This window comes from Astyanax mexicanus, chromosome 5, assembly GCF_023375975.1.
Source record: "Astyanax mexicanus isolate ESR-SI-001 chromosome 5, AstMex3_surface, whole genome shotgun sequence".
Lineage (NCBI taxonomy): Eukaryota > Metazoa > Chordata > Actinopteri > Characiformes > Acestrorhamphidae > Astyanax > Astyanax mexicanus.
The window spans coordinates 3,722,262-3,749,488 of record NC_064412.1 but is presented as its reverse complement, the minus strand read 5'-3'; the positions used below and the strand labels follow the sequence as shown (position 1 = coordinate 3,749,488).

The 27,227-nt window shown below is 36.9% G+C and overlaps 1 pseudogene; it reads right to left on the bottom strand.

The window, feature by feature from the left end:
* Positions 1-16,508: 16,508 nt before the first annotated feature.
* Positions 16,509-19,790, bottom strand: LOC111191596 (uncharacterized protein K02A2.6-like; annotated as a pseudogene).
* Between the last annotated feature and the right edge of the window lie 7,437 nt (positions 19,791-27,227).

Here is a 27,227-nt window from a genome sequence, read left to right as displayed (position 1 = left end):
TATTGCACAGTGTGTCCATTAATAATGTAAATCTGTTCAGGACCAAAGATAGATAGCAAAGCTGCTTCAATCCATGATACTGCCACCCCCATGTTTAACACGTATTGAGTTGTAACGCAGCATTATGTTTTTTTAAAGGTCTCATTCTATCGTTTTTTCATTCATTTTGAAATGTCTAGTTGTGATATCTATAAACAATGAATGAATGCTTTAGTCCCTTGGAGGAGTGGGCGGAGGAAAAAAACGATAGGATTTTGGCTCTTGCTCACCTCTGATTGGTTAACAGCACTGCTACACCAGGAGGCAGTGAGACGGACAGCAGTTAAAAATGTTTTGAAAAAATAAAGACATTTTTACACGAATTACAGTTTTGCAATGTCATATGTTACTTTATACAACATGTGTAATAAAGCCCTGCTAAGTGCAGTTCAGCCTATACTGACCTAGTCTTAGAGTCTCTGTAAAACACAAAATCCACCGGAGATCCTATTTAAACCTAGAGTTACACACAGATTTAAATATTACATTTTTACTTAAAGTTTCAATATGATGCATATAAACCACAATAGAAGACAGCATATATAAGAAGACAGAAAATATGCATTAAGGAAGAAAAATAAATGATAAAAATAGAGAAATATAAACAAGAAATCAGTGAAATCTCATCATAAAGTCTGACAGTTTTTAGGCATTTCCTATTTTTAGCAATTCTAAAAGGATTTCAATAGTGAAGTAAAGTCCAGAACAGAGCAGATTTTTTTTAGATGCCAATCTTTGCTAAAGTTTGCAAAAAACGTCACCTGGATTCTTGTTTTTTTTTTTTTTTTTTGCACTTTTATTTTTTATTTTGTTGAGTGACACTTCGTTGAAGTCATTCGGTGCTATTTGTTTGCTTTACTGTATATATAGTTGCAAATTTACAAATAATATAATATACACATTTAGAGATTGGACCTGTTTGTTTATTTGAGACGGTTCCTTTTTTTTTGTATTTCATCATTTATTTATGTATAAATAAAGGCATATAAATAATCCATATTTCATATAATGTATGTTTTTTTTCCAATAGTAATTTCAATTTACACGTAATTTGGTAATAAATTTATTTAAGCAACCAAAAAAATCTAAGAAACCACTTGGGAGCTGAAAGAGCTGGCTCTTCTTAGTGAGCTGATCCAGAAGAGTGAGCTGATTCTGGTTCCCTAGAAAGAGCTGGAATTCCCATCATTACTGCGTAAGCTATGGTGCAGGTTCAACACAGAAGTGTAAATTGGGCTTTAAAGCTCTGTATTACAGAGTATTAGTATTAGTAGGATCGAGTATTTTGGCTAAAAGAAATGAATTGCTGTTGTTTTATCTCTGTTTAACTATTCAACAGCTGCTCAATGGCCAGCGATGGATGACACGACCAGCGATGGAATAGTTACTTTGAAAAAGTAATCCAATTACTGATTATTCCTTTAAAAAGTAACTTACTTACTTTATGGATTACTTGATTTTAAAAGTAACTAAGTTACTTTATTAGTTACTTTATTAGTTACTTTCAGCAGCTGCAGACACCACCTCCCGCCGCCTTAACATAAACATTATAACCAGTTTTGCCAATACTCCCTTTATTGGAAAATGCAATTTTAACAGCAACAATGTATCTCTAGACATTTAAAGTTTAACTATTTCCTAAAAAAAGAAGTTTTTATAAAAATAAAAGACCATTTCTCTTGAATTAACTTAACATAAATAATTATTTTTATAAAAAAAAAAAAATGTTTTTTTCTTGATTACCCTAAGCAAAAATACTTGTTTTTATAAATAAATATAAAATAAAGAAAGTCTTTCTTGACCTGAAATATTTAACACTATAAATCTTAACATTGAAGCTGTTGTTCTCAGCAGGGCAGCAAGGAGTGGTTTTATAAAACAGAACTGTGTATATGGTCCAGGCTGACATCATGTGTACTTTTGTTATTTTGGCCTGGTTTTATTTTGTTATCACATGTTAAGAGTGAAACAGTGGAGTGAGGTGAGTAAACCAGTGGTTGTACCTCATTAACAGAAATTTCTCAAACCTCGGCTACAAAACACGCTTCTCTCCCCTGCCTCCATGGATTTGTTTGTGTCGCTGCATGGTGTGTGTGTGTATCGCTGCATGGTGTGTGTGTGTGTGTATCACTGCGTGGTGTGTGTGTGTGTGTGTGTGTGTGTGTGTCGCTGCCAGTGTTGGGCACGTTACTTTGAAAAAGTAATTAGTTATAGTTACTAGTTACTTCTCCAAAAAGTAACTGAGTCACTAACTGAGTTACTCCACTATAAAAGTAATTAGTTATAGTTACTAGTTACTTCTTCAAAAAAGTAACTGTAAAAGTAACTATTGCGTTATCTGACGACTCAGCTCGCCGTGTGGGCGTACCTGTGCCAATTTTTTTTGTTAATTCAAATCAAGGAACAGGTGTAGTCAATCATAAGTTTAAGATTTTTTATGAACCTCATGATCTGTGATCTATAGTTCTATAAATCTGTTTTCAGATTTCAGATTCAAGTCGTGGGCCACAAAATATCGCTCTGCGGGCCATGAGTTTGAGATCCCTGATTTAAAGTGCTCACTACAGACTACTGTCTTCCTCTGAGGATAAGCCAGAAGTTACTAAGTAACTCGTTACTGACTTCACTGGACGCGACTAGTGGATATTCTGATCGATTATTCAACTAGTCTATGCAACCCCTAAAATGCATACAGTACACCTTAGACACCTTGTTTGCATGTCTGTATATATATGTGTGTGTGTGTGTGTGTGTGTGTGTGTGTGTGTGTATGTGTATGTGTATGTGTGTGTGTGTGTATCAGTCCTTCTGTCAAGTCACATTGCCCAGTAGTTGACCTTGGGCGGTGACAGAGTGGGTGGAATACATTAATGGCCCCATCGTGTCTGTCAACAAGAACGCTAATGAGCTGTGTGTGTATGTACACACACACACACACTCAAGCACACACACACACACACACACACACACACACACACACACACACTCAGACAGAAAATGAAAGACGCAAAAACAAACACCTGGGATTAATGAGTTTTTTCTGCCTAAAAGCAATTACTACCGACTGTCCGACAGAAAGCAGCGCCAGAAAGAAAAGAAAAAGAGGAAAAAAGCGATAGAGGAGGAAAGAAGAGGCTGGTGGAGAATACCTTTCACTCTTCGTCTGGGTGCGGTTGCAATCCAGTGTTAATTTTGACAGGTGACTTTGATTTAGTATTAGTCTTTTGACTAAACACTAGAAAACAATAACATTTGTGCAATATTAGTGCTTTAATTCTATATGTGCAGGTATATAGTTTATTATGTATGATGGATATGTGTAGTTGTGTATATATATATATATATATATCTCTACTTGCACTTTAAATATTTTACTGTTGCTGGTAGTTTCTCTTAACTACTGGGCCATTGCAATGAAATTATTATTATTATTATTATTATTATTATTATTATTATTATTATTATTATTATTATTATTATAATAATTATTATTATTATTATTTATTATTATTATTTGTGCATCGCTAGTGTAGTGTTTGTCACATTTTAGTCTTTTGGTTATTATTAAGTTTCGTCTAGGTATATTCAACAACAAAAAAAACAACCTTTTTATTCTAGTTTTCGTCTAATTTATTTTAGTCATATATAAAGTATGAATTATGTATTTTTTATTGCTTTCATATTATGTATTTTTCATTGTTTTTCTATTTTATATTTATGTTGTTTTTTTTTAATTATTTGCTGCTAATGTTTATCAAAAAAAAAACATTCAAGTTGTATTTAAATAATGTTAACATTAAAAGGTTTTAAAGCAAGTGACCTGAGACGGAAAAGATGGAGGGACAAATACAGCCAAGTTTCTGAAATTAAACACGTCCACTGCAGAACAGAAGTCGGTGTTGTGCCGAATTCAGCACCCCTGCCAGGAAAAGCACCGCACACACTGCGTCTTCTTGGCTTTAACTTTACTTTAACTTTACTTTAGAAATTTAAAATACCCAAGATACTGTTCTAAGCTACTCTGACTCGTAAAAATAATGAAATATAATAATCACGTCACCTACAGCCTCTCCCGTGAGGGGGGGCTATTCCTGGCAGGGGTGCTGAAATCAGCACAACACTGGTCATAAGGATGTAATCATTTATTATAAATAATTTCCCTATTCATCAGTTTTTTCCATTTTCGTTTAGTTTGTATTAGTTGACAAAAAATGTTTGACGAATGAATTTTGTCATAGTTTTCGTCTTTAAGTATTGATTTTTATTTAGTTTTCGTCTCGTTTTCATCGTTGAAAACAGGTCGTCAATGAAGATTTTTTGTCGTAGATGTTTTTGTTAACGAAAATAACACTGTTGCACTCATTCGTTCGCTGTGGCTGGAATAAATCCCTGTGTTTGATCTTAAGCTAAAGTTCCTGCTTGTGGTGTTTGTGATGCAGCTCACGTCTACAGAAACAACAACCACAACCATCAAGCTCAAAACAGTCAAACACCAATTTAATTAATCAAGAAGCAACGCTTTATCTGCAAGTTACCGCTCGCCTGCTTCTGCAGAACCGGGTAGATGAAAGAGTTCGTTCGACAGAAGGGGGGCTGAAGAACAGAGAGAAAGAGAGAGAGAGAGAGAGAGGCAATGTGGCTTATTGATAAGTGACAGAATGCTGCTGCTGCTGCTGCTGCATGAAAGTGTGTATTTTTGTCTCGACACAAAGATCCCGGTTCTTGATGTTCTGAATTATTCTTGTTGGCAGTGATTATGTGATTTCCGCAGACAAAAAAAGAAAGAAAGAAAAACAGACTAGAAAATATTACCCATCTCTTATTTCCCTTTCCCTTTGTCTTTTTAAACAATCCTTCCCAAAAAAAAAAAAAAAAAAAAAAAAAACACTGGGATCCAGAAAAACACCTTCAGTAATAAGAGAAAAAAACTCAAGGTAAAACGATTTAGAACCCAATTTGAAATAAGTGTCTCTAATATATGGAGGATGAAAAATGACATAAGTATGAATAAATAAAATAAATATATAAATGAATAAAAAAAACGAATCATGTATTTATTTATACGTTTATTGATTAATGTTTTTTTTTTACTTTTTTTAATTAAGTATGCATTTATTTCTATATGTATTTCAACATTTCTTTTTTGCTCATTTATTTATTTGATACCACTTTAAAATAAGACTACCTTTATAAAGGGTTTATAAATGGGTTACAATTAATAATTAATAATCAGTTATAACACATATGTAGAAAGGTCAACAATGACCTGTTGTTTGCCAAATAGTGAACCCACAGCCATCTGTAGTGTTGCCCTTTCAAATTATGTGTTATAACTGATTATTAATGATTTTTAAGGCATTTACAACCTAATTAGCAAACATTAATAAACTAATTGTAAACCATTTATAAACCCTTTATAAAGGTAGTCTTATTTTAAAGTGGTACCATTTATTTTACCATTTGTACAATTATTTATCTCCAAATGTATGCATGTATTTTATCATAAATAAATGAATAAATAAATACATGCAGCAGTAAATCAATCAATAAAATATATGAATAAATAAGTACAACATGTATTTATTAACTTATTGATACAATTTTTTAACATGTGTATATATTTATGTATTTATTAATTTATTTATTTATTCATTTATATTGTCATTTTTGTCCTCCATACTAATAACTGTGTAGTTACACATTAATTAACAATCCATGTAATAGATGTGTAATTACTGGTGAAGTACATATTGATCTAGATTAATTACAGTTGTACCATTTCTGCACAGCTGCAGAATATTTTGTCCATCTTCTCATAATAAAATCTGAATAATGTAACAGAGAAATAAAAAAGTATAAACTACTTTTTCTACACACAGAATTCCATGTGAAAATTCATTTACACACAAACCCTATTGAACACAAGTAAAATATGATGCTCATGAAGTACATATCCAGATATCCAGTAGAGTAATACATCTACATCATCATCATACACAGTTATTAGAGACACTTATGTTCTGAGTGAAAAGGGTTCAGTGTGCTCATGAGGAAGCCCCGCCTCAGATTGCACAGATCTGTGTGGAGATCTGTGCAAGCGCAGTAGCCAGAAAAAAATAAAAATAAATAAATGTATGTGTTTTTTGTGCATTTCAAAAAAGTTTAGAAACAGGCTGCCCTCCCAAATTCTTCTCAAGTGCTGAATCTGCAATAGATAATCCAAAAAAATTTAAAAGATCGGACAACACTCGAATAGTGTCCAGTATATCGTCGCTGTCCAATGACAAACAAGTATCTCCAAAACAGCAACTTTACAGGAGAGAAAAAACCTTGTTTTTGTGCAAAACTTTCAATGGAAGTCAATGTAAAAAGAATTTATTTCAGGTCATTTTGAAGAGTTTCTATTGGTCCGTTCATCAAGAAATTTTGGCACAGTATACAGGACAGTTTGTCTGTTCAAATTATGTAGTAAATTAAATATAGACAAAAATTGAGATAAGTGATTTTCATTGGACAGCAACGATATTTATTTAATTCACAGACCCTTAGGGCTTCCTCAGCCAAAACGTTTGTGTTTTATCTGTGAGTTAAATAAATATACAACAGTTAGTTACGACCTCACACTCTGATTGGTTGAGAAGTGTTCTGGCCGTGCTGATATATGTGATAACATCACAGCCTTCTCACACTAAACTTGTATCACTCCACCGACGCGTTGCCGAGTATATACACAGTACGTATATACACAGTACACCTGCAGCAGTGTTAGCTTAGCACAGGCTAGCGCTCAGCCACGGCACGCTCGCCTGCAGCGCTGACTCATCTTTTGTGGAAAAAAGGGAAAGAAAATCGCTCGGCTAATGCCGTCTGACAGCCAGAACGCTAACTTAACCAGCCAGGCTAGGCTAAGCTAAGTTAATGCTGAGCTAAAGCAAGCTACGCTAACCTTACCACAGTCCAGCCGGCTAGCTAAAACCAACACCACCCAGCAAAACAAGCAGAAACTCTCAAAAAATGCAGCTTTCACCTGAAGATGACTCCACGGAGCAGGAGAGGAGAGTGTTAGCGTTATTTCACGCTCCTAACGTTACCATCTTCACTTATTCACAATTTTAATTTCAAGCTAACGTTTGTGGTGTTAGTCTGTATGAACCATACACCGTTTTGTAGTTACGTTTCAGTTCTGTTACAGTTGTGGTGGAACTACTTTTCGGCGGAAGGCACAGTCCATATTAAAGCATATTCAAACTGAATTTCTTAAAGTTCTTTGACTTATTTTCTTAGTTCATTTTATATAAAAAAAATGTTGTATAAAAGCAATAGAACACTCAAAGTTGTGTGTTATCACGAATAGCCGTGATGTTATTCGTGATAACACACTCCCTCTCGTTTTCTATTGCTTAATTATATGACATTATCGCTGTCCGATATTTTTCATATTTTGTGCATTTTTAAGTTTATTCTAAATAATTATAGATTTGCATTTCTTTTGACACAGTCAAAAGTCGTAATGTCCTCAGATCGAGAGTAACGAAAGATGCCCTTATTAAAACAGAACTGATGTTTGGAGTTTAAATCAGTTCACCATCATCACACTGCAGGTCTCTTTCTGATTCTGATTGATTGATTAGTGTACAGTCCTTTGGCAGTGTGAAACACGCACTGTACACCTATAGCAGACATCAATATTCCACAAAGAGCAGAGCTGGAGTGTGTTGCGGAGTCGGCGAGGATGACGGCGGTAATTAGCGGCTCTGGCCTTGCCCGGCGCCATCTCAGACGATGACAGTTGACACCTAAATTGCTGTGAAGTGCAGAGCAATTTCAGGCGCCCGTGTCAGAGTCGGCTTATTCATGCAGAAAGCACGGCTGATGAGATTCATATTCAAACAATGGAGAACATAATAAGAGACTTTAGACCACGGTGTGAACGAGGCAGCGCGACAAAAGACAGGTGACCCGGATGAGCGGATGTTTTACAGGAGGTGATCCACAGTATATGCTGGGAAAAGCAGTCGAATGGAAATGTGTTGCTCAGAACTGCTGGAGCAAAGAGTTTAACTTCTGTTCTAAAGTTACAGAGTCGTATCTGTTACAAAAAGAAGAGAATGTAGGGTTTTAGTCTTTAAAAAGCTCAAATAGTGACTCAAAAGAACTCAAAAAAACTCTTGAACGCACTCACTGGGGGTTCTGTATTGTATATTTAATGTTTTACCTGATTCTCTGTTCTGTAAAGCTGCTTTGTGACATCAGTTGTAAAAAATGTGCTATACAAATAAAGCTAATTAGATTTTATTTGGGCTTATAAGAACTGTGGTGTCTTTTCAGTGAACCGGCCCACGTTTCCACCAGTTTTAGTGAAACCGACAAAACGTCACATCATACGTCATCAACAGAGGGCGTTGCACAGCAGTAATGAACAGAAGTGGTCACAGTTTAGGCTAAAGAACCTAGTATTCGTTGGTTCCTGCTGTAAACACAAAAAAGTAGGTTCCTGGTTCTGGAACTTACTTTTCTTGGTGGAAACGCAGGAAGTTATTTAAAATTAGGTTCCCAAACGAGAACGATGCTGGTTCCATATTGGTGGAAAAGCCCTAAAAGTTCCAAGGTTGATTAGACATCAACATGAAAGCCAAATTAGGAGTCATGGAACAGTTGGCTGATGCAGCAGAACTGGTGGTTAGTGTTCTTCAAGCATGTTGAGCTCCAGTGAAATTGCAATATACAGTAGTTTTAAAACTGAAAAACACACATGATTGCCACCACTCCAGGTGTAGGGTTAGATTTAAAAGTTTAGAGCTGATGTATGGTTGAGTTTAGGCTTAGAGTTAGGTGTAGGGTTAAAATCTATGAATATATAATTGAAAAATCCCTAAAAGCACCAAGGTTGATTAGATATCAACATGAAAGCTCAATGCATCCAAAGAAGCACCAAAATAGAGTATATACTGTAGGTATACTCTTACTGAGCAAATTATTCAAAACATGCTAATACTTTGTAGTACCCAGCCTTTTTATCTATAATATGTTGGATTCTTCTCTAAGTTGAAATGATTACATCACACATATAAGATATGTGCTATGGATCTCCCATTTTACCATCTCCAAAAAGGTGTTCTGTTCAATCACGAAGACTGTTGGGAAACACCAAAACAGCCACAAGAACAAATTCAGTGTTCTTTAGAGTTCAGACACATAATATCCACACAAACCTTTTTTATGCAAGTATTCACATAAAAAAAAATTGAGCTATCTGTTGGCTCAGATTCTAAGCTTTGGCCCAATCATCACCTAATTAGGAGTCATGGAACAGTTGGCTGAAGCAATGAACTGGTGGTTAGTGTTCTCCTCCAAGCGTGTTGAGCTCCAGTGACATTGCACTATACAGTAGCAGCAGTTTAAAAACTGAAGGACACACATGATTGCCTTCACTCTGTAATAAAATATAGCAAAAGTAAATGATTCTCTATTGAATGTAACTCTACACCCTTATCTAAACTGACCCCTAATCATAGCATTTTAAGACCAGTTTTAAGGTTAGATTTAAGATTTAGTTTAAGGAGAGGGCTAGGGTTAGATTTTAGAGCTGATTTATAGTTGAGTTTTGGCTTAGGGACAGGTGTAGGGTTGGGTTCTATAGAGAATGATGTACTACTATGTATTACCACAACCTTTTATCCATAATATGTTGGATTCTGGTCTAAGTTGACATGATTATATCACATATACACCTACAGATTTTGCTGGAACACTTTTATCATATGAATTTCCCATTTTACCATTTTTAAAAAGTTCTTCAGTCATAAACACTTCAATACAATGTCCAAAGTCCGTAAATTTACATTTAACTTAGGGTAAAGTTGCATTTAATAGTCATTCAGTCGAATGTTAGTTGAGCTTCTATGAGACATTCAACTACAATGGACCATCCAAATAAAGTGATACCAAACGAATTCCAAGAGAATGTAATAAACAATAATAAGCAACATTGGGTCGTCTACTGTTTAGCTGCTGAATAAGAAGCGCAATGAAAGATGAACCTGTTGAAGTCTTGCCTGATGCTTCATTTAATCATCATGTAATTTTAACTGTTAATCATATGGAGAACCTCAGACCTCAAAGCCATTATGATAAAGATAATGACTAAGATACACCATCATTTTCCACCACACTCTTTTCATCTAAAATAAATGCAGTGAAGCATCACATGAGATGTCAGTGACAAGTTTCTGTCACTAACAGAATAGATCCAGTGCATTCTAAGCAAGCAAGTAGAGCCACACGGAGAAGACCGCTGGGTTTAACTGATGGGGTCCCCTGAAGTCATGGGCAGAGGCTTTTGTGTTGCCCTTGCTAATGCACGATCAGATTTCCACCAGTGATTTATATCAGGGCAGCTGTGGGCATGCTCTGCACTTTCCACTCAACCTGCCGACAGAAGAACACTAGGTGAGAGGCAGCGCTGTAACCTGACGCTCTCATGCGGATCCTGCCAATTCATTCCCAAAGCCTGGAAAATTGTTGATAATGGTCCATGAAGGTAATTGGGCTTTCATGAAGAGAACCTGAAAGAATCTTCAACTAGGTCGTCAAGATTGCATGACTAGAGTCAGGTCTGTGGACCTAAACAGTCTCTAGTGGAGGTTTAGGCTGCTTAGAAAAGTACAATCTTCTACTTTAGGGGTTTCTAAACTTTTGCAACTCACAACCCCCTTGGCGCACTGCAACATTTTTTGTATGTTATTTTTAAAAACAACTTTATCGTTTTCTTTCCCTGTGCATTTTTTAATAGAGCTTAGATCAGTCCTAAAAAATCCATTCCCAACCCGAACCTAGTGCTGGACGATATGTTCAAAATTAATATCACGATATATACCCTAATTTCGGTCGATACAATACAATATGCAAAACTGCTAAGAATCACTGCAATGGAAATCTGCATCTACTAATGTCTAAAACTTTCATTTAATTATTTGAAACCTCCTCTCACAAAAAATATATATAATACTTTAGAAACAAAAAATGGTCAAAATAAATCAATGCTCACTTTTATTGGCATATAGCAAAATAAATAAATAGCAAAAACATGACATCCCTGTCAAACATAAACCTATCACAGCGAAAAAGCAAGTGTTAAATTAACTCCCACAGAGTTGATTTGAACTCTTTTTCAGGGTTTATATTCTGTAGCTCCACACTCTTTGGAGTTAAATCAACACTTTCAAAATAGTTAAACATTTAACACCTTGCCAGAGTTCCTTTTTAACTCACATTTGTATTTCTTTAACTTTCTAAATTGTTACACTGACACAGAAAGAGTTTTAAAAATTATAAGCGAAAAGATGATTAGTCAATTAATATGACTTTTTATTATTTAAATTATTCTTCAGGACAGGTTAGGGTGTAATTTTCCATTGTATTTCTTAGTGCATTACCAACACTTTATCACAATTTACTGTACAAAGGATGGTAACTTGTTCTTACAGCCTACAATATATTGGCTAGACAAACAACCATTAAACAAAATATAACACGGTACCCAATGGAAGGAAGCCCTGGTGGGCAAGATTTCACACTGACTGCAAGTTAGGATCTGGGGGACACACCCATTATGCAAATAACGTGTTTAACTGGGCGGAGTTTCATTAAATCTCTGTGGATTTGGCCAGTATTTATTGGGTTTAGTGGGATTAACACTGAAATATTCAACTCTGTCAAATAACTCCAACACTGAACACCATTTAAATCTGAATGAGTTAAAATTACACTTTGAGAGTGAAAATCAACTCTCAGCTGTTTAATTATCCTGTTTTTGCTGTGTATTACCTATATATATATATATATATACATATATATATAATATATATAATATATTACTAATATAAATAACTTTAAATTACAACAGAGGCAGAGCTTCTTATTTTTTTAAAGAAATTTAACAGATCAAAACAAAAGTGCTTCAACCAGGTTAAATAATACAAGAAGCCTTTATATACATAAAAGGATTATGATATCTGCGTCAAATAATCAAACCTTTAGGATTCATCAACTATAAATAACTTCAGCCAGAATAAGGAAAATCTTGTATGTAGTGGAACAGATTAGATATATTAGCGCTGCTAGTCACAAGCTGAAGTCTGAAGTTTATCAGACCCAAGGCTAACCGAGCGAACCCAAGGCTAGCCTAGGCTAGGATATGTTCGGCTTGGCTCTGAGCTTAGCCTAGCCTAGCCTAGCCTAGCTTGTGTGATTACGTCATCATGCACTGACGTAGACCGGCTACGGAGATTGATTGTGTTCAGCTCGAAGTGGCGGCAGTAAAATTGCCTATCCGTGACAGATTCTGCAAATAATACATATCGATTTACCACAAAAATGATATCACCGTTATTGAAGTCCAATCTAGCGAATGCTTCTTCCAATACATGAGAAGTCAGACTCTACCTCTTTTGCAAATACCGCTAATATTGCATCACTTAGCAGCATCACAGCACAATCAGAGGAAAGCGTTGAATCTCCAGCTCTGATACATCAGCTCACAGATGCCTGTGCTGAACAACATCACACTAAGAGTGATATGGGAAAAGAGCACTACCTACTGTACCCACTCAGAGAGATCATGACCTATTGTGCTCGCTCAGACTCTGGCTGCTGATGCCAAGCAGCATGAGCTGGGATTTGAGTAGCATTTAAACACACTACTTCATGTACTGTATGTAACCCCATATTTTAAATATGCTTACAGTAAAATTCTAATGCATTTAATGAGTATTACAACTGTATCACTATTATTATACACCAGGTATATTAGAAATGTACTAAGAATTGATGTTAAATATATGTGATCTATTTACATTAGAGTATAAATATACAAGCTTCTTGATCCTGGCTTTTGTAAAAAGCACACTTCTAGTATACTACATTGGGTGTAAAAATATATTTTAATATACTGTACTACAATTTTTAGCATGTTATAAATATAGTTTAAATTTTATAAATATAGTAATTTAATTTACTTTCTAAAAAGTTATATGATACATTGTACTTTAAGTGAACTACTGTAACAGGTGTTAACACACTTTGCTAAAAATGTACAAAAGTATATTTGGAAATAAGTATTTTAGAAGTATATTGAATTACATTGAACTAAGTTTTTTATACATTTCATTGTATTTTTTAATAAGTATGATAAAAATTTATTTTTAAACATTTGATGAAAGTATAATATTTATGTACTTTTAACATATTTTAAGTACATAAATCTGTTATGATTAGTATATTTACAGCATACTTAGACATTTCTCAATATGTTTTAGGTCAGTATCTTCATGAGGGAGAGTCACCTGGAATAGTTTCCTCAGCGTCTTGAAGGAAGGAGTTCCTGGAGGTGCTGAACAATAGCTGCTGCTTTTCCTTCACGCTGTGAAGCTCCAGCTCCTCCCAATTAAATCACCTCAAATCACCATCTCAGTTCATCAGGTTTAGATCAGGGGATTGACGTGGACACCTTGTAAAAGAAAAAAATTATGTTGTAAAAAACGAAGCAGCTTTATAGAAACGTGATCACAGGACAAAATCAGGCAAAACATTAAACATAAAATATACAAAATACAAAAAAAAAACAGATGCAACATAAAAGCATTAGATTGTGCTTTTGAGTGCTTTTTTTCGTATAACTTCTGCAAACGTAAGTAGATTTAAGTATGTGTTTTTTAATCATCATTTTTTAATACGCTTCAATACTACTTTGCATATTAATGCACATAGTGTACACTTTAATGCTACTGGAAAAAAAAAACATGAAAATACACTGAAGTGAGGTTTAAACAGTTTTTAATGCCACTATATACATTTTCTACTAACATAAAATACAATTTAAAGCATTGCTTAAAAACGTACATTTTATGGAAATACAGAGAAAGTATATTTAATGTTTATTTTCATAAAGTATATTAATGAATGAATGAAGTTCAACTTATATAGCACCTTTCTAGAAACCCAACGACGCTTTACAGTTTACACATTTTACACATAACCATTCATACTCAGCACTCATCTACAAACCGGTGAGAAGCAGCAGCCAATAGCACACAGCCTACTCTCAACCAGAAACCACCATCCACCTGGAGGACTACAGCATCTGACACTACAGGATTTACCCAGGACAGAGTGCCAATTATTACCTGGGCACCAAACTTAAACAAACTTTAAATGCTCTTAAGTATGCTTCCTTTTTTTTCAAGGGGAGGACAAACATTTTTTTTTACTGTTTACTACGTAATTCCATATGTGTCCCTTAATTGTTTTGTATGTCAAGTTTTTTTCTACCAAGTCTAAAGTCTACATTCTGCATTTGTTAGCATCATTAGCCTTTAGCAACTTCCACTAAAAGCCAAAAAAGGATGTGCAAGATATTTTATCGAGTAACCTGGTGGATCCACTGCACCTAGGGTCATCAATACTCTAAATTGCAAAGTGAATAATTTAAATTGCTCTGGTAAAAATTGGATATTCTAAGTTGATCTGGTAAATTGGATATTTTAAATTGCCCAGAAAAACTAATACTCAACTCAATACAATGATCTGTGTATATGTGTAAAGGGTGTGGTATGTATGTATGTATATGGTATGTATGTAAGTTATTAATTGCAGTCCTCCAGGTGGACGGTTGTTTCCGGTTGAGAGTACGCTGTACGCTATTGGCTGTTGCTTCTCATCGGTGTGTGGATGATTGCAGAGTATACATGGTTGTATGTAAAAACGTGTAAAATTGTAAAACAACCTTGGATTTGTAGTAAGGTTCACTGATTAAAAAGTCAGGATAATTAGATTTTTCACCAAACAGCTCTATTTAAGCAGAACATTTATTCCAAAAGTTTCATTGGAGCAAAACTGGGCTTGAAGTTAATGAAGTGAAGTTCTCCTAATAATTCCATGTAGCGAGGTACAGTTGGACCCTCTATAATGTGAATAAATGAAGAATGGCTCTTTGTGGAATTCACTCGAGGAACATGCTGACTTCACTGCCTCCTAATGGAAACTAATTGGGTTAAAATATAGACCATATTCTCACTATATTAACACCTGAGAATTACCCAGGACTCCAGAACACCTACAGACCCCCCGCCTTAACTAGTCCCAGAGCTGGAAACATATACAAAGCTATGGAGGAAGGAAACGCTCGCTGCTTGTTAAGCACAGCTGTTTCAATACAGTACCAGCCTGTGGAGAATTATGAGAATTTTAGCTCCAGTTAAGAGTTCGGATTTTTTAAAGAAACTACTGTAATAGGTCAACTTTTCAGGGTATATAATAATAATAATAATAATCCAGTACATATATGATTAACACAAAAACATGCAATAGTATATTTTAACACAGAAACAAACCATAATATAAATGTTAAAATGCATTAGTTTACAAATATAATATACTCATGACATCATATTTAATGTAACTTTTTAGACACTTTATCCAACTACTTGGCAACACCTGAGCAACCACCCAAGCCACCGTAGCAGTTAAGATACTATAGGAAATGTCTGGCAATCCCATTGCAATACCCTAACAACCACTAAACAAAACTATAGTGCCAATAAGAAAAAACATATCAAGAAATACCATTTCAATCCACCTACAACACCATAGCATCAATAAAGCAACATCAAGGCAATGAATTAATATAGCAACACCATAGCAACTATATAACATATTTTTGACCCCCTATCAACAACCTAGCAACCACTATGCAGCATCATAGCAACCATTGTACAAAACAATACTACCCATCTAGCAACACAATAGCAACCACTCTAACATCATAGCACATTATATGAAATACCATAACACCACCATAGCAACTAAATCATGTTGGTTTCACCATATTGACCACCTAGCAAGAACCTTCCAACTACTCTGCAACACCACAGCAACGAGAATATGATAACCATGCCGCAACACTGTAGCACCCATCTTTCTTCCATTTCAACCAAATAGCAACACAATATTACTAGAGAGATCAAAATTAAAAATACCATAGCAACCACCTAGTATTATGTTTTCCATTTAGTTTGCCAGACAATGTCTCTATATTAACCTATCAGTATAAGTTAGAGAGAGAGCTACACTGAAAAACAGGCTGAGACCGTGGCTACACTTCTTCAGATAAACTTTATTGCCACACTCAGAGAGTAATGACCCTCTGGGAAAACAGCGCCACACGCAGTCTTGTAATAGTAACAACAACTGACTGCAAATACATCACAACTACCCCCCTTTTATTAAACATACACATTCAATTATATATATATATATATATTTTTTTTTTACTAAACTAAGTCTGGGGGTAGACTGCCCCAAGACTTTGAGTGGGGTCAAGGATTATTCTGCTGGGTTATTGTGTTGGGACCCGACTCACTAGCTAAACTTTTTACACAAAAATGTCCAGGTATCCACCATATACATTTGCCTTATAAGTTCAGTCTATCAGGTGGTTTATGAACTCGAAATGGACGACTTCTTATGTTCTGTGCAGGTGAAGCTTGTGGTGTTGCTGGTGTGGCTTCAATGTGTTCTGAAGCATTTACCACAGACCTGCTAGCCACAGAATCTGGTTCAGGTTGTTCAACAGCTCCTGAAGTTTGTTGTACATTGTCCATGTCAAAAGGTGTCAGCCTTTCACTGGACTGTGGTTGTTCTGGTTGTTTGGCAATTTCTGGGTGACAAGCCAACATCTGCTCTGTGTGTCGTTTCCAAAGCTGAGAAGATCCAACTTCAACTGTGTAAGATACTGGACCCGTTTTGGATGACACATTGCCAGGTGTCCACTTTTCCTCCCTGCGCCGATAATCGCGGACCAACACCGGATCACCCACTTCGAATTTGCAGTCTTTAGAATGCTTAGCTCTCCAGCTGCATTGAGTGTCCTGTGCGTGACTGACTACAGCTGCTAAGTTTGGTTTCAGAAGATCCAGGCGTGTGCAGAGTCTTCGGTGTACAAAGAGCATGGCGGGTGTCTCTTTCGTTGTGGCATGTGGCGAATTTCGGTAGTGCAGAAGGAAAGCATCCAGCCTTTCTTGAAGAGATGTGGATCCCCTGGATGACTTTAGGGAGTGCTTGAATGTTTGCACAAAACGCTCAGCGAGGCCATTAGTTGCAGGATGAAATGGAGCAGAACGCATATGCTTCATTCCGTTGGCTTTGAGGAACCTGGAAAACTCATCCGAAACAAATTGTGGACCATTGTCGCTCACCAGAACTTCGGGTAAGCCATAGCGACTAAACATGCCCCTTAGTACTTGGATGGTCCTGGATGAAGTTGTTGAATCCATCAAACAAACCTCTGGCCATTTGGAATGGGCGTCCACTGCAACAAAGAACATGCGTCCTTCGAATGGCCCTGCGAAATCTACATGGATCCGCTGCCAGGGTGCTCCTGGCCATGGCCAAGGATGTAGTGGTGACAGATCTTTGGTTGTGCTGGCATGATGCACAAGTTTTAGATTTTTCTTCAATTTGAGCATCGATGCCCGTCCACCAAACATAACTTCGTGCCACAGCCTTCATCTTTACCACACCAGGATGCCCTGTGTGTAATTCTTCCAACACTGGTTGTCTCAGTTTAGGTGGTACAATTACTCGGATACCCCACATCAGACAGCCTTGCAAGATTGAAAGCTCGTTCCGTCTGATTAGATATGGTGTTAGGTCACTATCAAAACCTTTTGTGGTGGGGAAACATCCAGTCGACACCATTTCTGAGATCTTAGAAATGGTAGGGTCAGCCTTGGTCTCTTTAGAGATGTCTGAACTGTATACTGGCAATACATCCAAATGATGGACAAGAAAGGCATCAACTGATCCAGTTTTCTCTTTGTGTTGTACTGGGAGTGGTAAACGGGACAATCCATTAGCATTACCATGATCAGCAGCACTTCTGTACTGAATCGTGTAACTATGAGCTGCAAGTACAAGTGCCCATCTTTGCAGTCGGGCTGCAGCCATGGATGGAGTTGCTTTGATGGGGCTCAGGATAGTTGTTAAAGGACGATGGTCAGTGAGCAAGGTGAAATGCCGTCCATAGAGATAAGCATGAAACTTCCTGACACCAAAGATAATCCCCAATGCCTCCCGTTCTATCTGGGCATAATTCTGTTCTGCCTTACTTAATGTTCTTGAGGAGAAAGCTATGGGTTTCTCCTGCCCATCAGCCAGCACATGAGAAATCACTGCCCCGACGCCATATGGTGAAGCGTCACATGCTAGCCGGATTGGAAGTCGTGGGTCATAATGAGTAAGTACACTCTTGCTTGCCAACTGGCTTCTTGGAATGCCTTCTCACATTCTACTGACCAAATCCACTTCGTACTTTTGTGCAACAAAGCATTCAGTGGATGTAGTAGTGTAGCTAGGTTAGGGACAAATCTGGCATAATAGTTAATGAGTCCCAAAAACGATCGAAGTTGACTCACGTTAACTGGAGCCTCTACAATCGCCCGTACCTTGTCTGGAGACTTGTGAAGTCCTGCTGCATCAATAGTGTGTCCCAGGTACTCCAATGAGCTCTTAAAGAACTTTTCCTGCTGTACACGGAGGCCAAATTCCTCAAGACGACTTAAAACTGCCCCCAGGTTTTTCATATGCTGAACATCATTGGTGCCTGTGACTAAGATATCATCTAAGAAACAATGCACATTAGGAAGTCCTTGCAGCACTTGATCCATCACTCTTTGGAAGATGGAGGGTGATGACGTAATTCCAAAGGGTAGCCTGTTATAAACAAACAGACCCTTATGAGTGGTGATGGTGAGGTACCGACGGGACTTCTCACTGACTGGCACCTGCAGGTAAGCATGTGAAAGATCCAGCTTGCTAAAGCGCTGTCCACCAGCAAGTGATGCAAACAAATCCTCTATACGTGGCAGGGGATAATACTCAGTGCACAGAGCTGGGTTCACTGTTACTTTGAAGTCTCCACAAATTCTTACTCCACCGCACTTTTTAATCACTGGTACGATGGGGGTTGCCCATTCCCTGAACTTGACTGGCGAAATCACTCCTTGATTTTGTAGACGCTCTAGCTCAGCTTCCACTTTGGAGCGAAGTGCATATGGTACCACGCGTGATTGTAGAAATTTAGGCTGCTGATCAGGTTTTAGAGTCAATGTTGCTTGGAAACCTTTGACTGTTCCCAGGCCTTCCTTAAAGACATTAGCGTGTCTTTTGAGCAGAGTGTCCAGTGTCTCAACATCAGATTTGTGTACACACCTTACTGTTTTGATCTCACTCCAGTTTAGTCTTATTCTGCGAAGCCACTCACGGCCAAAAAGTGCAGGTCCATTTCCTTTTACTACATAGAGAGGGAGACTAACTCTGTTCAACTTGACTCTCACTTTAATGACTCCTTCAGGTGACATCATCTCACCAGTGTAAGTCTTAAGGACCATGCTAGTGTTACGCAGACGCACATGAGCTAGTTTCTCTCTGTACAGCTCTTCGGAGATCAGAGATACTGCTGCACCTGTATCAAGTTCCATGTTGATTGACACTCCTTCTACTTCTGGCTTTATCAAAATCACTGACAGCATCGAACATGTATCCTTTGTCACACTCACCCCTGCAGTGCCATTCTGGACAGCTGTAACTTTATGTAATGCCAGTTCTGAATCTGTGTCTGTAGTTGAATCCTTTTCACTTGTGTTGTTAGTTTCAACCTTGTGTATGTGTCCTTTCTTACGGTTGCCTCTCCACATTTTGTGTTGATTTTTACTTTCAGGCTTTTCTGAGTTTTTCACCATCCTTTTGTTTCTGCACATACGAGAAATGTGTCCTTTCTTGTTACAGTTGTGGCAATGCTGTTCCTTGTAAAAACATTCACTTTCCTTGTGATTCGTCTTGCCACATCTTGGACATTTACAGGTGGTGATGGCCATTGCATTGACTTTCAATGAATTACTGAGGTGTTGAGATTCTCTCGCTACTATTTCCATGGACATGGCTATATCCACAGCTTTTTTGTATGTGAGTGTAGCTTATGTCAAGAGCTTCCTCTGTATGGCTTCATTGTTTAGACCACACACCAATCTGGCACGTAGCGCATCTTGTAAATAATCTCCAAATTCGCAGTGCTCGGCCAGCTTCTTTAAAACTGCTACATATTGTGCTACACTTTCTCCTTCTTGTTGGTTGCGTTTATGGAAACGGTAATGCTCTGCAATTACAACGGGCTTTGGAGAAAAATGAGCCTGTAACACCTCCACTATTTGTGTGTACGTTTTCTCTCCTGGCTTTTCTGGAGCGATAAGGCTACGGAGTAAGCCATATGTAGTAGCTCCTATTACACTCAAAAACACTGCCACTAGTTTTTCCTCGGTTATGCCATTAGCTTGAACAAAATGCTCAAACCTCTCCACGTAGGTAGACCACTGCTCTCTTGCTTCGTCGAATGTCTCAATCTGTCCGATAATATGCGCCATTTTCCTCAGTGGGCTTCGTCTTGGCTTGTGTGAAGTAAATCCTCAGCTCCACTCTCTTGCTACCTCCTGAGTTAGCCTGCTCTTTGCAAGCATGAGGCTCAATCCGTACTCGTCGCCAATTTATATTATGTTTTCCATTTAGTTTGCCAGACAATGTCTCTATATTAACCTAATCAGTATAAGTTAGAGAGAGAGCTACACTGAAAAACAGGCTGAGACCGTGGCTACACTTCTTCAGATAAACTTTATTGCCACACTCAGAGAGTAATGGCCACACGCAGTCTTGTAATAGTAACAACAACTGACTGCAAATACATCACACCTAGTATCAAAACTACTTGGTTTCACTAGACAACAACAGCCAAGCAACTGCAGACGTCTCAAGTCTACCAGGAAGTGGCGGGAGTCAACCGCATTTCAATAACGTCTCCCTGATGCCCACAGATCAGACAAAATCTCGACACACACTTTTTTCCCCCAATCACTAGTTTAGTAGTTTAGTGATTTTGCGTGATTGGATGCGTTCAGGAGCATCATGGATCCCATGAAAACCCATTTCACCTCAGACTACTCTAAAGCATATCCACGTCTGTTTTAAAAAAAAAAATCTGGTGTCGTCACAAAGCAGCTTCACAGACACATGATTACAGGACAAAGAATCAGGCAAAACATTAAACATAGAAAATACAGAATCCAGAACCCCCAGTGAAAAACTCCCTCAGAGCTGCAGGAGGAGGAAGAAACCTTGGGAGGACCAAGACTCACATTTACGGGAGAACCATCCTACCACTGGTCAAATGGTTTTTAAATTAATTTTAAAAAGTCTTTTATACATCCACATAGGTTTTATATATTTAGGAGTATAATAGCGCCACTAATGGAAGCAGCACTAATGTATAGCTATAAGATATTTTGTTATTCTTTGCTGTGTTAGGTTCTTTTTTGATGGATAGGGTATTATTATTATTATTATTATTATTATTATTATTATTACCAATTCATTCTTTCTCAGTCAGAAAGGTCTCCTCCTAGTTCAACCAGTGGGTTCATACATACATACATCAGGTGTTTGTGTTTAAGTGACCAGAGCGGGTGCATGTTAATAATGAGTATGTACTAACACCAGACCACCTAGACTCTGCAGATCATGTGACGACATGGCGCTCTAACTCACCGATCTTCTGATTATAAACACCTGGGGCCTCATGTGCTAAAGGTGCGTAGGCACAAAAACAATGCTTACACCATATTTCACGCTCACGGTCAGATGAACTAAATTTGACTTGAACGTGAGAAAGTGCATTCCCCCACGGCACTTTCGTTTCGGGCGTACGCATGTTTTTTGTATGTATGTAATGTGTTTTTGTCATTTGGCGACACTTCGAGGCGATGCATTGAAATTACAACTATTAAGATATCCTTTTACGCACACATTGTAGTAAGTATTATTGGGTAAAATAAAGTAAATTAATCAGAAATTTTCATTGGCTTACTGAAATAATCGTTCAACGTGTTTCCACTTAGCCTAGATTATATAAACATGCATAAAAGTTTGCTCTGGAGTTGTTGGAGATGCAGAGTTGGCATTATTGGAAAATATTGCTAATGGCCGAATTCAGTGAGAGCTCATTTTCCGTGACCATTATGTTTTTTTGGCCCATGATGATGACTGGCTTATAAACCGTTTTAGATTTCCAAGAGCATAGGAGGATAAAAAAACAAGCTGAGTGCGTGACGGGTGGCTTCTTGGTAAGCAACTCATTTAAAGCATTTAAATGAAATCATTTATTATCCATCTTAGAATAATACAATTGAAAACATGAGTAATTATTAGTTATTACGCTACGCGTATATAGTATTAATTATTATTATTATTATTATTATTATTATAACTTTATACTCTGTGTAATTGAGGGAGGAGTCATGGCAGGTGTGATGTTTTCGTGCACTTGTGCTTGATTTCAAGTTGATTGTGATTTAATAAGAGAAAGTACTTGGAATTCTGCCTACGCACTGTTTGATAAATCCGGAATTTTTTTGTGCGTACGGAACTTTTCAGGTCTGAGCGTATGCAACATTTTAGTAGGAAGTCCACGCAAGTCTTATTACATGAGGCCTCAGGTTCTTTCCGACTCGTTTTTGTGTTTTTGACTACTCTTTTGCCTGTTGTTATTATTATTCTTTGTTATTCAATGTAATTGTCAGCCAATTCTCACTTTCTCAATCAGAAAGGTCTCCTAATCCAGACTGGACTCAGACTGAGGTCAGAGCTGTGGGGCTCACCTCCGCACTGCAGAAACAGCACCACAGCTGGAGGAGCCGCTTGAGACCCATAACATGAATCATAAACTGTAATACTAACTTATCCCTCATCCTGTGTTCCAGTGACAGGCCAACACACACACACACACACACACACATACACTCGTATATACACTGCCCAGCTCCCTGTGTGGCAGATCAGGCCTCCAGGGTCCACTTACTCTCAGCCTGTAGTCTCAGTGCCCTGTTCGGGTTTCGCTCGGTGGGAGGTCAGCCAAGAGCAGGAAAAGTGGGGCCATTATCCCCTTTTAACCCCGACGACACCTCCGGACTCCTGGCTGATCCATCAAACACACCCTGCCATTCCCACAGTACCGGCACACACACACCAAACACACACACACACACACACACACACACACACATACACACTAGGAGAGAGTGTTTGGCATGTCTGCCAGCCTGACCTAGTGTGATTTATCATCTCAATCACTTGTATTCGACATGAACTGGGCGAAAAAAACAGTGTTTTCCACTAATTATGTCAATCGATAACATTTTTTGGTAACACTTTACTGAGATGGTCCATTTGATGTCCTCTTTGATGCTCAACTGACATTCAACTACATGTCTATTAAATGCAAATGAACTAAATGGTGAAAGTAAATTATTCTCTATTGAATAAAACCCTACATTCAACTCTAACCCAAACGCTTATCTTAATATGTTAGGATTGGGTTTAGAGTTCGATTTTAAGTTTAGGTTAAGGTTAGGGTAAGGGTTAGGTGTAGGGTTAGATTTTATGGTTGGTTAAGGGTTAAGGTTAGGTGTAGGGTTTGATTTTAGGGTTGATTAAGGGTTAAGGTTAGGGTTAGGTGTAGGGTTAGATTTTATGGTTGATTAAGGGTTAAGGTTAGGGTTAGGTGTAGGGTTAGATTTTATGGTTGATTAAGGTTAGGGTTAGGTGTAGGGTTAGGTTCTATTTTGAATCATTTACATTACAACATAGGGTTAAGTTAAATTTAATGGACATTCAATTCAGTGTTAGTTGAAGGTTAGTTGAGCATCAACAAGGCCATAAAATGGACCATCCAAGTAAAGTGTTACCAATTTTTTTTATCTGATTACTTTCAACAATATTCTGTGATTAACTGTGATTAATCACACTTGTTCTTCTTAAAATGCAAGTTTTTATAGTGTATATTTAAATGTAGATGAGCCTTTCCACCAAATATGGGTGGCATTTGCTTGTTGCAACTCTTTCAAATTAACCTTAATTTCTTATTATTTAATATCATTTAAACACATATTTAATATTTAACACATGTACTAGTTAAACTCAGGCAGCTTTTTTTTTGCAAATTTTTCAAAGTTTCTAATCTGAAGATGGTTACAAAACTCATGTAACTTTTAAAAAGCATGTTTAAAAGCAAGTTTCTTTCAAGAAAGTCTTTATTTTAAAGAAATGGTTGACTGCATGTTCAAATAATTGATATTCATAAAAAAAACAATATGCATGTGCATTGTGTTTTTCTAAACAAAAAATGTGTATTTTAACTTAAACACACAGGACCACGTGGGGAAAGGTAAAGAAACACAGAGAAATACAAGCACAGAAGGGAAATAACAGGAAACAGGGCAGAGATATCACAAATTTAGTTATAAGAAATAAGAGATTTAAGTGTCATTAACTGAATTTTATTTTTAAACATTATTTAAAAAATAAAGGCATTGGGTTTCCTCTTTAAATTATTAGAATTTATGAAGTAAATTCAGTTTATCCAGGTTTACAGTGTGTTTACTGAAACATTCACCCGTCACTGAGTCACGAGTTTCTCTCCATTTATATGCAGAGAGACGGATGCTGCCGCTTTTGGATCGCGTTCAGAAGACCAGCCAAATACATTACTGAAACTCTTTATTGTAATTGTAATAAAAATAAAAATATACATATTGAATTAAATCTACAACTATCGAAATGCAATGAATCTAAAAAAAATCATAAAACTGCACTTTCCTGAACTTTTTTAAATTTTAAAATCAATATTTTCCCAAATTAATCATTTCACTGTCCTCCAAACCTTTCGTTTCTTTACGGTTTTCTACTTTTTATTTATATGTCCGTTTTCAATCATGCAGAATTTGTGGCTGATTTCTCTTAAAACTGATCTGAAATTATTAAGTGTATTAAAAGTACAGTACAGCTTCTCTACGTGTTTTTTAGGAGTCTCCAAAGCTCTCAAACCTTTCAAAATGTGAATAACTTGTTTTACTGCAGAGAAAAGGGGATTTGTATAATCTTCACCTGCAGCCCACATACAGGGTCTGTATGTGTACGATTTCAAACACAGCATTTCATCTATGAAACACAGTGGAGGTAGTGTCATGACTCGAGGTTGCAGGCTCAATAAACTTCTTTGATTGCCGTACGAGTAAAGTCTACAGAAACAAGAGATAAAACTAGCTGTTTATTCTTAACTTCTTCACTTTTAACTTCTAACTTTTGGTTCAATCAGCTTAACAATTCAAATAAATGTTTTAATGAAGTTTTGCACTGTATATAACTAGTTCTGAAATTACTCCTAGAACAAAATGTTAAAATACAAGTTTTAAAAATGTAGTTTATCCAGGTTTACAGTGTGTTTACTGAAACATTCACCCGTCACTGAGTCACGAGTTTCTCTCCATTTATATGCAGAGAGACAGATGCTGCCGCTTTTGGATCGCGTTCAGAAGACCAGGCAAATACAGATGCAGAACTACAGCTGTTCAAAACCCGTCTCACTCATCAGACCCAGCTCTAATAAATCCTAATAAATCCAGCCTGCGTTAAAGAGGATAGCTAACATTTCATTACACACACACACACACACACACACAGCCGAGACGCTGCATGGCTTAGCTCCTGCATCATCCGTACACCGTTAGACCAGCCGCCACAAATCACAAGCCTCAATTAAGATTCCCCAGAATTAATTAGAATTAATTAAGACTAGTTTCTATTTTAGTTGTGTGACCTTTAAGCCGACACAAGCTCTCATCAGCCCTGATTAAGGCGGAGGAAATGAGAGCTATACTGTTCGCCTGTCAGCGCTCTAAACTCCAACTCTGCTCATTAATTTATCCACATCTACGCTGTGTATAATTATAAATACTGGCAGCAGCAAATGCATTATTAGCATTATTAGTCAAGTAATATTATAGCTTTTATGTTTTCCTGCAGTATTCCTGCATGTATTTCCCCAGCAATTTATCTGAAATGGAAACGTGTTACAGGAGGATGAAAATGATTTAAACTTCAACACAAAATCAATCAACACCTAATCGAAATGGGACATGTTATTAAAGTACGAAAAAAAAACTCACTTTCTGACATTTCTGACAGTGCATACTATACCTCTTCTACCTAAAGTACATTTAACCCCTTAAAATGCCAGCTTTTCTGTCAATTATCTGCCTGATATTACATAAGCATTTAAGCAATACACATAAAGGTTTCATTTTTGGCAATAAACATTACTGAAACTCTTAATTGTAATTGTAATAAAAAAATGTTAAAAAAAATATTGAAATAAATCTGCAACTGTCGAAATGCAATGAATATAAAAAAAAATCATAAAACTAGCACTTTCCTGAACTTTTCAAATTTTAAAATCAATATTATCCTAAATACTGTCACATCCTCGCTATGTTTCCCTGTGTTTCCCCGTTTCCTAGTGTGTTTCCCCAGTTATTTTCCATCACGCGTGTCTAATTTGTAGCTCCGCCCCTTCCCCAGGTGTTCTGTGTTTCATGTTACTATATATAGTACCCTTTTGTCTATGTTTATCCCTCGGTCTTTGCACCCTCCCGTGTTGTCTGTCTCGCCACGTTATAGTTATTCCTCGTTTCTTGGTTATTTGTATTTACACGCTCTTGTTTATTTCTAGTTTGTTGTTTTTCACGTTTAGTTCCTGTCTGTTTCCTTGTTTATACCTTTATACATTTATGTTATTATCCCTGTATATATCCCTCGCTCTGTTTTGTTATTATCTGTTTTACGTTACTCCCTGTTTGTTTGTTTATGTACATATATATATACATACCTACATACCTATATATATATATATATATATATATATATATATATATTTGTTATTCCCCTGTTTGTTTGTTATTCCCCTGTTTGTTTGTTTGTTTATCTGTTATTTATTAAAGTCTTGTTCTTACCCGCATATAAGTCCGCCTCCCGTCTGCTCTGCTTCACCCTCTGCACCCTTTCGTTACAAATACAAATTAATAATTTAATCCGTTTTTATGTCCATTTTCAATCATGCAGAATTTGTGGCTGATTCCTCTTAAAACTGATCTGAAATTATTAAGCGTATTAAGAGTACAATACAGTACAGCTTCTCTAAGTGTTTTTTAGGGGTCTCCAAAACTCTCAAACTTTGCAAAATGTGAATAACTTAT